This window comes from Equus caballus, chromosome 21, assembly GCF_041296265.1.
Source record: "Equus caballus isolate H_3958 breed thoroughbred chromosome 21, TB-T2T, whole genome shotgun sequence".
Classification (NCBI taxonomy): Eukaryota; Metazoa; Chordata; class Mammalia; order Perissodactyla; family Equidae; genus Equus; species Equus caballus.
The window spans coordinates 10,550,099-10,562,701 of record NC_091704.1 but is presented as its reverse complement, the minus strand read 5'-3'; the positions used below and the strand labels follow the sequence as shown (position 1 = coordinate 10,562,701).

Below are 12,603 nucleotides of genomic sequence, written 5' to 3'. Positions count from 1 at the left end.
GGTGGTTCTGACATGTGCGGTAGGTGCTTCCGGGGTGTCCAGCAGTTGGTTCCAGCATGTCCAGCGGTTGATTCCAGCGTGTCTGACATGTGGCTACAACATGTCCAGGACATGATCCCGTCATTTCACTTTCGTGTTTTTGGCCAGTCTGAGGGGTGGTTCTGGCGTGTCCGGCAGATTTTTCTGGCTTGCCTGGAAGTTGGTTCTGGCGTATCCGGGACCTGGTTCTGGCATATCTGGCAGGTGATTTCAGTGTGTCTGGCAGGCAGATATGGCGTGTCAAGCACCTGGCTCTGGCATGTTCGGCTGGTGCTTCTGGCATGTTCACTTGATGGTTCTGGCGTTTCCTGAAGGTGATGACAGCATGTCCGGCAAGTGGGTCCCTTGTGTCTAGCAGGTGGTTGAAGCTTGTCCAGCAGGTGGTTCAGGTGTGTCCAGCACCTGGTTCCAGCATGTGCAACAGCTGTTTTTGGCATATCCGGCAGGTGGCTCCAACGTGTCTGGCAGGTGGTTCAGTCATGTTGGGAACCTGGTTTCAGCATGTGCGACACCTGTGTCTGGTGTATCTGGCAGGTGGTTCTGGCATGTCCGGCACCTGGTTCTGGTGTATCCGGCAGGTGGTTTCACAGTGACCAGTTCAGGTGTGCTCAGCAGGTGGTTGTGGCGTGTCAGTCACTCGGTTTTAGCATGCTGGGCATGTGGTTCTGGAATGTCCATAAAGTGATTCAGGCTGGTCCAGCAAGTGGTTCAGGCTAGTCTGGAAGGGGCCTAACGCTTGTCTGGCACCTGGTTCCGTCCTGTGGTTTTCCTGTTTCTGGAGTATCCAGCAGATGTATCCACGAGGTGGTTCCGGCATGTGTGGCACATGGTTTTGGCGTATCTGACAGGTGATTTGGACATGTCTGGCAGGTGTTTCCACCATGTCCGGGACCTGATTCTGGCATATTTGGCAGGTGGTTTCAGCGTATCCGGCAGATGTTTCTGGCATATCCAACAGGTGGTTCTGGTGTGTCTAGCAGCGGCCCAAGATGTGTACAGGGTAGTGGCAAAGAGTGTGGGCTTTGACTTGGGTTTTAATCTCTACCCTGCCACTGTTTGAAATCCAAAGGTTGAAGGCCATATATGGCCTTGGGCAAGAGACGTAATCCTTCGTAAACCTCAGTTTGATAACAGTCTCTTCTCCATGGAGATTTAAGATAAATTATATTACAGTACCTGGCAAATAGTAGATTTTCAATAAATGGTACTTTAAAATACTAATAATGACAACAACAATAACAATATCCTTGGATCTACCATTAGAAATTATGAGCATTTTTAGTTAAAGTATTGAGACATCAAGAGCAAGAGGTATTGCTATAAAAAATTAGTAAGAATTACAAAATTTAACATTAGTTGGCCACAAGTATAAACTGTGGAGTCTTTCTAGAAAACAAATATAGAGATTTTCCCAATCAGTCTTACATGTTTAGAGGATGAATAGGCTCTCATTTAATCCGGAACACTGTCAGCCATTGCTTTGGATCAGCATTTTCCCCCTTAAGTGTCCATTTGGAGACTTAAAGAAAGTAGAACTCACTCAAACTTTTCTTTTCTCATCCACTTATTGCTGCTTTCTTCCAGCAATAATTAAAAGCTGTTGATGATTCTTCCCTCAGAAACTGTCTGAGAAAACATAGCAGAAATACAATAAATATGTTAAATGGCATTTTTATTATGTAGATGTTTTATATAAGGTGACAAATATTTTTCTTTTATGCTGCTTTAGAACTCATAAAACATGATTAAAAACACTGTTAAAAAATCTCTGTAAAATTTAAACACACATCTCCAAAATCATCTCTGAAAAAGTATAAATACAGAGTTGACAGACTGCAATTATTTACAAGTCACACACACATATTGACAAAGCCTGGGATTAGCTGGGTGATCTGGCAAGATCGCGTGAACCTTTCTTGTGTTTTAATTTTCACCAGCAGTGTAATAATAGTTTTTATGCAAAAAATATAGTTTAAAAATTCCTGCAAATAGCTCAATCTAATTATGTCCCTGATGATCTAATTAAATGTTAAATTTTCAGTTATTAAAAACCCACATCTTTCTTTAAAAGAAAATGTTTTAATTAATTGCTGTATATGTTTTATGTTTTACATATGCTATATATTACAAATCAATCACTCTCTTCGTATTAGCTATTTAAGCTATTTCTAATTTTCCTATTATACGTAATCCTTCAATTAACATCTTTTAAAAGGTCAACTTTTGTTCAAGCTTCTCTTTTATGTCTCAACATTAGATTTTTATTTCCCTGGTCTTTACAATGGAAGACAGGAATGGCACTCTATTAAAAACTGAAAGAAGTAAAGATGCCTGTCAAACAATGCAAAATTTATACATTTCCACCCCTTTCTGTCCTTCCCCACCACTGCCATCTCCACATAAGTGTGATCCGTTTCAGTGTGTCCAAGTTTCTGATAATTTCTTAGGATACAATCTGAGACAGGGGAGTTACTGAGTAAATTAGAAATTATAGAAACATGAAAGGAAATTATTGGTGGCAAAATAGAAAAATTCAAATCCTATATATATGGAAATAAGAAACATTTACATCAAAGAAAACAAAGATAAAAAGAAAGTCAATGGAATGGGGTAATGCTTGCCATTAGTATGTCAGAGGGAAGTCTGATATCTAAAATATAGAGAACTGCTGATAAATTTTTTTGGACAGTAACTAGGATCTAGTGGATGAATAAATATTGGCAGAGGAGAAAAATGAGAGCTGGAGGGAAAGGAACTTGCCCATCTTCTGAAGGAAAGTAGACTGTGAAGAGCGTGCTGAGTCTGTGTGCTTGATTGTGCCATCTTGCACTCTCTCTTATTCAGGGTGATGAGTATTTTGTACACGAAGTTTAGATCTCATGAGTAAACATAAAGTGTGATGTGCACTGATAGAGAATAGATGCAGGAAATGGGATGGAATGGAGCAGGGTGCTGGAATATGTATATACAGTGTGATGTGCACTGATAGAGAATATATACGGGAAATGGGATGGAATGTAGCAGGGTGCTGGAATATACCTTTAAAGTGGTTTTACTGTACCAGAGGACATGATTGTGTTTGCGACTCTGATAAAGAAATATTTTGAATGATTTCTTCTTTTGAAAGACAGCGTGCTCATTACCATTGCCTTGTCACTCTTGCTAATTTTTGTTAGTGTTTCCTTCTAGTCATTTCCCAAGTATTCCTGAGAAATGAAAAATCCACTTTGTGCCGGATTTTTTTTGCATCTCCTGCTGCATCTGACAGGCCAGCTCCACGTGGAGATGGGGGCGAGGTGGGTGGGGTCTTGTGCAAACAGCAGGACAGGGGGGCCTCTCTGCAGGGTCGACAGCTGTCAATGCTGCCCAGGGACATGATGCCCCAGGGTCACGTGGCCTGGGAATAAATACTGAGCCCCTGGAGAAAGGAAAATGGACAGGAAGCGGCTCAGGTTAATAGACCGACTTATAAAAATCAGATGCATCGAACGCCACAAGTGTCCACAGCTGCATAAATGGAGGAACAGCACACAGGCCGTTGTGGAGGGAATATTACGCAGCCATGAAAAGGAAGCAGATTTGGACATGGGCTCCTTTTTCATGGCTGCATAATATTCCACTGCACAGATGGACCGTATTTTGCCCATTCGTTTTCGGTCTCATTTATTCCTCCTGCAAACAGCGGCTAGATCACCGTCCCAGGATGCAGGCATCTGTTTTCGTGCTTTCGGCACCGAGGATGGAGCGTCGGTTTTTGCACGGGGAAGGAGACAAGCAAATGTGGGGACCGACTGGGCCCTTTTGATGGTGGTTTTGAGGTTGGGAGGCAATGCTGTCTGGGAGTCGGTTTGTGATGGGTGATTTGGGTCAGTCAGGTCCTGCGCTTCTGAAGGACGGTGGTCGGACCTCAGAGGTGGAAGGAGGCAGTGCCCACCATGCCCTGTGACCTCCCCACCACCAGGCTCATCAAAGGGGGAAGCGGCCTCTGACTCAAGACCCGAGTCATCCTTTGAATCAGAGATCAGTTTTTTCTGAGGAAGAGTGGCCCTGAACTCACATCCATGCCCGTTTTCCTGCATTTTGTATGCAAGATGCTGCCTCACATGGTTTGATAAGCAGAAGAGGCAGGAGGGACCCTCCCTGGAGGACCCGACCCATGACCCTTCACCCCAACCAGCTCCTGGTCCCTCGCAGAGCACCCCCCGCCCCCGCCTGCCTGGGTCAGTGTGCAAATGAGCGTCACCTGCTGCGTGGCCCGCGAGGCCCTTTGATGTGTGGCTGCCCCGGAAACGACTCAGGAAACGGCAGCCGGCTTAATTGAGGTGAACATGAAAGCCACTGCTGTGTTAATTGGGGCCGCTTGGCCCCCAACCGAGTCAGGACTCACATCTTTCACGCAGCAAGCTGGGCGGTAATCAGCCCCGGACACCGAGCGCTCGGCCGGGGAGCCCTGGGGGGGGGCCGGGTGTCATCGGCCTGGATATAAAGGAATGGGGCGTGAGCCGAGGGCGTCTGCGTATCAGATGCCGGAGGGAAGATGGGGTTTAGGGGAATCGTTAGTGGGGGGCAGTTGCCTCCGGTCCCCCCACCCAGGTCGTCGGCACACCCTGTCGGGGCTGCCTGGGCCGCTCGGGGGCTGGGAATCAGGCTGAGGGGTGGCCAAGTATGCAAAACGGGATTGGATGGGTGAGGCAGAGTGCAGGTCCGGAGAGTTCCAGGTGAAGGACCGTTCAGGGGTTTGAACCCCAGGGATCCGTCCTACCCCATCCTGGAGCCCAGAGTCTGAGGTCAAGGGTTGCAGGGCTGTGCTCCCTCCGGAGGCTCCACGGGAGGGTCCCTCCGGCCTCTTCCAGTGTCTGGGGCTCCAGGGTCCCTGGGCTGGTGGCCGCCTCCCTCCCGTCTCTGCCTCCGTCCTCACGGGGCTGCTCCTCTGCATCTGTGTCTCCTCTTCTCATAAGGACCCCAGTCCCGTTGCATCAGGACCTCATTTCACCTCCTTAAAGAGCCATCTCCAAATCCTGACATGTGCCAAGGTCCTGTGGTCAGCGCTCCTGCCCTGTTCCAGCCTGCAGTGCCTGGTCCCCTGGGATGGGGAGGAGATGTCCTAGTTAGGTGTCTCAGGAGAGCTGATGAAAATTCATTTCAAGGGCATTGTGGTTTAGAGCGAGTCCCATGAGCAACAGACATTTTCAATATCTCATAGTAGCAATAACTTACTTTGGTTTACCACTTTCAAAGGGGAAATCTGCCTGTCTGTCTTCCTTTCCCCAGATATTATCCAGCTTTGTAATGCAAACAATGGCTCCCCTGTTGTTCTCACTGAAGCGCGGGTTACAGTGGAAGGCGAACTCATGCCCTCTCTTGAAATCTCAAGCAAGCCTGTTTTAAACCAAAGACCAGAGTTAGTAAAATGATTCAAGCTGTGCATTTGTATCAAGTGAAGAACATGCAATTTTCTAAAGAGCAAATCATTGTATAAATACCTGACAATTTTCTAAACAGAAATCACACTGACGGTACCCTGGGCCAAGGACTGGATGTAATACATGAGCATCTGACAGGAAGCAAGACAACGTGCTGAGTTTTTTGCCTCGTTGTCTTGGTCACGTCATTCTAGTCAGCTGTCATTCCCTCTTTACCACCTCTACCCATGAAAGGTCTTCAAGGTTTTCTCACAGAGGTTTTCGGGCCACTTTGAGGGCACTTTATGCTTTACTTTGCAGAGAATAACGGTTACCTCCTTCCTGCCCTGCCAGCCTGCTTTTAATCCCTACTAATGGCAAATAAGAGCTTTCAAATACTTGGCTTCCTCATAGTTAACCAAAAGCCAAGTCCTGACACAGCAAGAGCTAGACAACATCGTTAAAGTTCAGTATTCCGATGCTAAGTTGTAAAGTCGTGACAATAAATGTGGTAAACATTCCATGATGTCAAGTGGAACTAATGAAAGTGATGCTTGGCTTTTTTTTTTTTTTTCCAAAGATTTTATTTTTTCCTTTTTCTCCCCAAAGCCCCCCGGTACATAGCTGTATACTCTTAGCCGTGGGTCCCTCCAGTTGTGGCATGTGGGACACTGCCCCAGCGTGGCTCAATGAGCAGTGCCATGTCCGCGCCCAGAACTCGCTCCAACGAAACACTGGGTCGCATGCAGCGGAGCACGAGAACCTAACCCCTCGGCCACGGGGCCAACCCCACGAAAGTGCTGCTTGGCTTTTTGACCCCAGTTCCTGCACTTGGATGTCAAGGCAAACACAAGTCCTGGCTGCCGAATCACTAACTCTTTCCCTCAGTGTCTCAGCGAACCCCATAGAGCACTGACAGAATCAGCATGTGCTCTGGTTTTAAAGCAACGTCTGCACTCTAGACCTTTTAACAATGATTCTCTGTATGTTTTGATTCACCCAGTAATGAACACATACACCACACTGTGTCTTCCAATGATTAAATTCACAGGGAAAAGACCAAGATAGCCAATGGCAATAGAATTTGTATTTGACTGAAAATCCAATGCCTATATTTCCTCTGCAGTGAAAAGCAAGATACTGTCATCTCTACTGCCTTCAGTGTTCTTTTTTTCTTGTAATTCCTCACATAGAATTTGCAGGACCAAGCAATAATTTTTTCAGTTTAGACCACCTTAACCACTTCAACCAGAATTACTTCTGAGTGGCCGCAGTGTCAGTCTGCATTTCTAGTGTTCCTGGAGCTAAAGTTTCCAGTGCAATAACCCTAAATAAAGCAAAGATATGTATATCAGTGTGGTCCTGCATGAGAGGGGTCGTACAGGGAGGAGAGCAGATATTAACAAATCATGAGTGCTGTGTGCACAGGGTAAGGTGTGCTGGGTCCTACCTTATGTTGGGAGGAAAGATGGACGAGGACATAGGCAGAGGATATATATGTTTTGTACTTTGCTGTGAGGCAAGCTTTATTGTGCAGGGAAGAACTGTGCCATCAGAAGCTGTACAGGCTGTGTGGAAGTAGCAGTTGGCTTAGGGTGGTGACCTTCATGCGGAACCAGAGGAAGCTGGCTGGAGGTTGGAGTGAGTGGGCCATTTGGATGTAAAATGATCAGATCAGAGCTGAGTCTATCTCCTGCTAACAGAGGAGGTGGCTCCCTTTGATTCACCAGGAAAAAGGTGACAGACACTCATGGAGTCTGTTTGCAAATTATTGAATAAACCTGTGTGCATAGCTTGACTTTGTGCCTTTTGTGTCCTGGTCATAAGACCCAGAAACACAGATGAATTAATGGCTGCAGTAGCTTTAGTGGCACCACTGACCTCAGGGACGGGCGTACTGGACAGCTTCAGGATATCCTTAGCCTTCTTGTTTTACACGTAGGTATAACCAGTGGTGATCACCAGGCCCAGGCATCCCAGGGCAGCCATGGATCAGCACGGATTTACCTGTTAGCTCCAATCTTACCCCATCCTAGCTCACCTCAGTCAAACCAGTTCCAAGGGCAAAGGTTGATTTATTTTGAGGAAGTCTTGTAACTTGAGGGATCTGTTCAAATCTTCTAAGTATATAGAGTCTGCTCAGAAAACTGGGGTTCTCCATCCTGCCACTTGTCAGCTGTAGACCAGGCTAACACCATAGAAATCTGTGACCCTGCTGTTGCCCCCACTATGAAGATGGAAATGGCAGCCGAGCTTGCAAGGTCCGAGACTGCACTGTGACCTGCACAACTGCGGGGAGATTTGCACGCACATCAGGACAGAGTGGCATCACTTTCAAGCGCTCAGACCAACTTGGAACAATGTCCAGTGGGGTCTTTTTGTTTTCACACCTTGTTTTTGATGGGCATGTAGACATAATGTGCATGCTTGGTTGTTTACACAATGTATGGCGCAGAGGTGGAGAGACGGCCAGGCATCATATTACAAAAGCTCCACGTTTCCTTGAGCTCTAAGGCTTTCACTGCCAGGAAACACCAACAGAATGGGTTTCCTGCTCTTCCTCTTTGTCCTCAGAAAGTAGGACTGTTTTATTCTTGATTCTTCTGGTTTAAGATTCAGTGAGGGAAACGTTGTCCCCGTATTGGGAATACATATTGATTTATGGGATAATCCCGTACTGTGGTATAGCCAAGATTCTAAATGTGTAGTTTTAAAAATTCTAAACCAATCAGCAAATACGACAGACTTGCTAATCTTGCTGTTCACCTGTTTGCACTGCGCTTCACAGTGCCCAGAATTGTTATCAGCATGCAAGGCGTGACTCCTCCAGGCAAAGGCAGGTCACAAAGCACAGTCTGGGAATAAAAAAATATATATGTGGTAAATATTCCATTTGCACTTTTGGTATCCTCTTAATATGTTGCCTCTATGAATCATTACTGTGTTGTTTTGGTAGCAAATTTTCATTATTTAAAAAAAAATTTTAATTTATGTTTTTATTTTTTATCATTTTAGTTGCAGTAACATTGGATTATAACATTATATAGCTTTCAGATGCACATCGTGATATATTTCAAATTCTGTGTAGACTGCATCATGTTCAACACACAAAAACAAATTATAGTCCACCCCCTCACGTGTGAACCTAATCACCCCTTTTGCCCTGTTCCAGCCCTGATTCCCCTCTGGGAACCACCAATCCAATCTCTGTTGCTAGGTATTTGTTTGTCGTTATTTTTATCTTCTGAGTGAGATCATACGGTATTTGACTTTCTCCCTCCGACTAATTTCACTCAGCATAATACCCTCAAGGACCACCCATGTTGTCACAAATGGCCGGATTTCATAATCTCTTATGGCTGAGTAGTATTCCATTGTGTATACATACCACATCTTCTTTATCCATTTGTCCCTTGATGGGCACCTAGGTTGCTTCCATGTCTTGGCTATTGTGTATAATGCTGCAATGAACATAACAGTGCATGTATCTTTATGCCGTTGTGCTTTCAAGTTCTTTGGATAAATACCCAGCAGTGGGATAGTTGGATCATATGGTAGATCTATGCTTAATTTTTGCAAGAGGCAGAGGAAATTCCAGGCCTGAAATGCAAGGGAAATGCATGCATTTCCCACACCCAGGGCCCCCCGACCTGTGCAGGGCTGGCTGCGTCCCCAGATCCCTCCCCACGTTCCCTGCTTCTGGAGGACTCTTCCCAGAGAATGGGGGCCATGAACAGCAGCCAAAGCCTGATCAAGTCAGCGGGGACTGAAGGACAGTCTGGCAGCAGAAAAGCCATGCTGGCTTCCAGGAGAGGGGCTGGGTGGGTGATGGGAGGAAGCCTTGTCTCTAGGGAAAGTTGCTTCTCTTCTCCAAAGCAGGTATGTGGAAAGTAAGATGCCTCAGGCCAGGCCAGGGCCACATGGCACTGCTACCGCTCCACACACTGTCACCACTGTGGCGGAGAGGGATGCTGGAGCTCATGCCGACAGAGACCCTGAGTGCCTGTGCACAAGGAAGGAGTGGAGGCACCAGGTTTTCTATGTCCCTGTGTGGCCAGGACAGCGGCACTGCTCAGGGATGTCAATGCTATAATGAAGTCTGTGCTATTTATCTGGCTACTCAGAAAGGGTTTTCAAAGCAAGAGGAAAGAGGAAATAGGGTAGGAAGGCAGGCCTGGGCCAAGCGGCCTCCATCACCTCCATGTGCTAAGCAGGCCCCCTCTCTGGAAGGGGTTTCAACGACAGCCTTTCTTTCTACTTCCTGGGCACAGAAACTGAGCAGGAACCCAATGAGAAGGAGGGTTCTGGCCTGGAATGGGGTGTAGCAGCTCCCCATTGGTTTGATCTGAAACTCCCAGGCCATGGAGACAGAGGCCAGGTATGGGGTCTTGGGTTCTTGCCTTTACAGGAGCCCCAAAGGCTTTAGGCTTCCCCCTCAGCTTCCTCTGGTGCACTAGAATGACTCTGGCATCAGGCTGAGGAAGGGAGGCTTTCTCAGAGATCAGCAGCTCTCCTCTGGAAAGGCCCCACCTCACCCCATGAGACTGACTCACAGCAGCGTGGCCCTGATGAAAGTTCACAGCTTCCAGAAACCAGCAGCCTCAAGGTGATGCTCTGAGGAGCAAGGGGCAAAGGAAAAGAGACTCTGCCTGGTTGGCTTCTGCTGGGGCTTGGGAGTGGTTGAGTGGAAGAGGCTGGGACCCCAGACCGCCCGGGCTCTAACAGACCCTCAGGGAAGTGGGGGCTCTTCCCACCCTGTGATCACATGGCTCTTGCTACCAACAGAAAAGGTGAAGCTTGGCCAAGGCCAGCATTATTTGGGGGAGGGGACGTCACAGGGGAGGGAACGGCTAGGGAGCAGGAGCACCATCAAATTCCCTGGTCTGGGCCGAGCGTGTCTTCTGCACGTGCAGTTGCCTTATTTGGAGGCAGGAGGTCTGCTACGGCACTATTTCCAAGGTATTACTATGGAAACGCAGTGTAACCCTGAATGCTGTTATTCTGCCTGGGAGTTTTTTCTCTCAAACCAGCCAGGTTTGGGGGATTTGCATGTGTGTCTGCTGTTCCCCAGCAGGAAGCTGTTCAGTCTCCAGGAACAACTCCCATTTGATTTTGCCAGGGACACTACCTTCCAGAGGATGCTAGCCTAGGACTCCTTGGGGAGGGTAGACAGAGGGCAGACAATGACCATCAGCTGAGAGCAGGCCCAGAGCTGCACTCTACTAGTAGGAGGGTTTGTGCAGCAGCCCAGGGCAGGCAAATCCAGGGGAGACCCGGGGGGCATAGAGGAGAAGGGGGACCCAGTTCCACCCAGGCTGATCTCTGCCACTCAGTGAAGGAGAGAGCACCAGGAAGGACTGCTGAACCCTGGGGGTAGCCATGTTCTGCTATGCCTGGACCTCTGCCAGGCTCTGGGCCTTGCAAGATGCCCAAGGGACCCCCAATCTCCACTCTGCTCATTCTCAGGGTTACTGCGAGGCTCGATCAGGCAAGAACACTTGGTAACAGTGAAGCCTGAGCACAGAGGAAAGGAATAACATTTACTGAGCACCCACACTGGGCCCAAGACCTCCTTTCAAGCTCACAAATAATCCTATAACTGGATCAAAACAAGCCCATTTTGCAAATCAGTTCACTGAGGCTCAGAACCTTTCCTGGTGCCCTGAGCCCCTGGACACTGGCTGGGGAAGAGAAGGGAGAGGAGAGGGGTCTTTGGGGAAGGACTGGACCTGGTGGGACCACCCCAGCCACCTCCCACTCTGGTCACATGGGAGTCAGAGCAGGTGCACACAAATCAAGACCAGCACCAAATTTTCCATTTATGGTCAAGGCCCCAGAGCAAGAGTGGGGTCCCCGAATTGCCCTTCACTTGGCTCCCCTTTCTCAGCCTGCTCTCTGCAAGAGCATCTCTGTGTAGAAAGTGGAACCGAGCTGAGTCCTTCCTTGGACTGTGGCGCATGAGGAGTTTGTGCAGCCAGCAACCCCTCCTGGCATGCTCTTTGCTTCCCAGCAGCTGGAAGGACAGCCAGGGGAAGAGACACACGCTCTGCTACTGCTCCTCAGCACCTGCCCCCTGGCTGGAAGCCTCCTGGGGCAGCCCCAGACCACACAAGCAGGCCACCCTGTCCCTGTAGTGGGTCCTGCCCTGTGGCTTGAAGAGGAGCATGCAGATTGTAGCCCACAGACCACTGTAAGGATGGAGACAACGTGCAGGGCTGGTGACCACCTCAGCCCTGACCTGAATCCTTCCCTCACCCCTAATTTTAGGCTGGGTCCTGAAGCCCTTGAATCTTCTGGGGTACTCTCGCTTTGCCCCAGCTCCTCATCTCTGAAACCACAAAGTGGACACCAACTGGCAAACCCACTGCCTACCTGTGGCGTGGGTGGCTCGACTTTCTGCTTCTTCTTCTGGTTCTGTTTGTTGGTCCTGGGATAGAACATGAGCATCTCCAGCCACCTGGGGAGAGAAGAGAGGACCGAATCAGACCCCTGCTCTCAGGAACTAGGACCATTTCTTGTTGGGTGGTCCAGGCACCAGGCTCAACACTTCCGGACTGGAGGCACCCACCCAGTGGCCAGGCCTTTGTACACCCAAGCAGGGCAGAGCACTGCCCAGATTAGAGCCTGCCACTGCTGGGGCAGGAAGTGCCAGCAGCACAGCCTAGGACAAGCACTGTGCCAGGGTGGAAATGTTCACTCTCTTGATTGTGCTGATGTTTTCAAAGGGGTATAAATTGTCAAAAGGTATCAAATTATGCATTTCAAATATGGACCCTTTATTATATGTCCAGTCCGTATTAATTAGAAGAGCTATAAATAAAACAAATAAGGTGTTGGCTTGACTTCTGGTTTCTGGTCCATGATGTTAGGAGCCTGGAAGTCTCCACTCCATCCCCAAACACTAAACAGCTGAACAAACTGAAAAGGCTCCAGCTGTTCTTAGGTTCATAAGAGCAGTGAGGTCTTGGGCAAATTGCCGCCCCCAGATTGGGGAGACTCACAGGTGAACGCAGAGAATCACAACTGAGCCCCCGAGGGGACCAGTGCTGGGGCAGGGAAGCCTAACCTGTAATGGACAATCTGCAGGAGGCCCAGTGTGGACAAGTGTGGACCCTCAGAGAGTTAAAATTCCAGGAGGACCTGGTCACAGGGGCCCAAACTT

The 12,603-nt window shown here is 48.3% G+C and overlaps 1 protein-coding gene across 1 annotated transcript in view; it reads right to left on the bottom strand.

Annotated features, from left to right (window-relative positions):
* Positions 1-1,606: 1,606 nt before the first annotated feature.
* Positions 1,607-12,603, bottom strand: part of LOC138919874 (rho GTPase-activating protein 20-like) — a 97,012-nt gene continuing 86,015 nt past the window's right edge. The window contains exons 20-24 of the mRNA XM_070246462.1: positions 11,814-11,898; positions 8,830-8,902; positions 8,208-8,296; positions 5,257-5,418; positions 1,607-1,665 (exon numbers count right to left, since the gene is read on the bottom strand). The gene's annotated coding sequence lies outside the window, so the exon portion shown is untranslated. The remainder of the gene's footprint in view (positions 1,666-5,256; positions 5,419-8,207; positions 8,297-8,829; positions 8,903-11,813; positions 11,899-12,603) is intronic.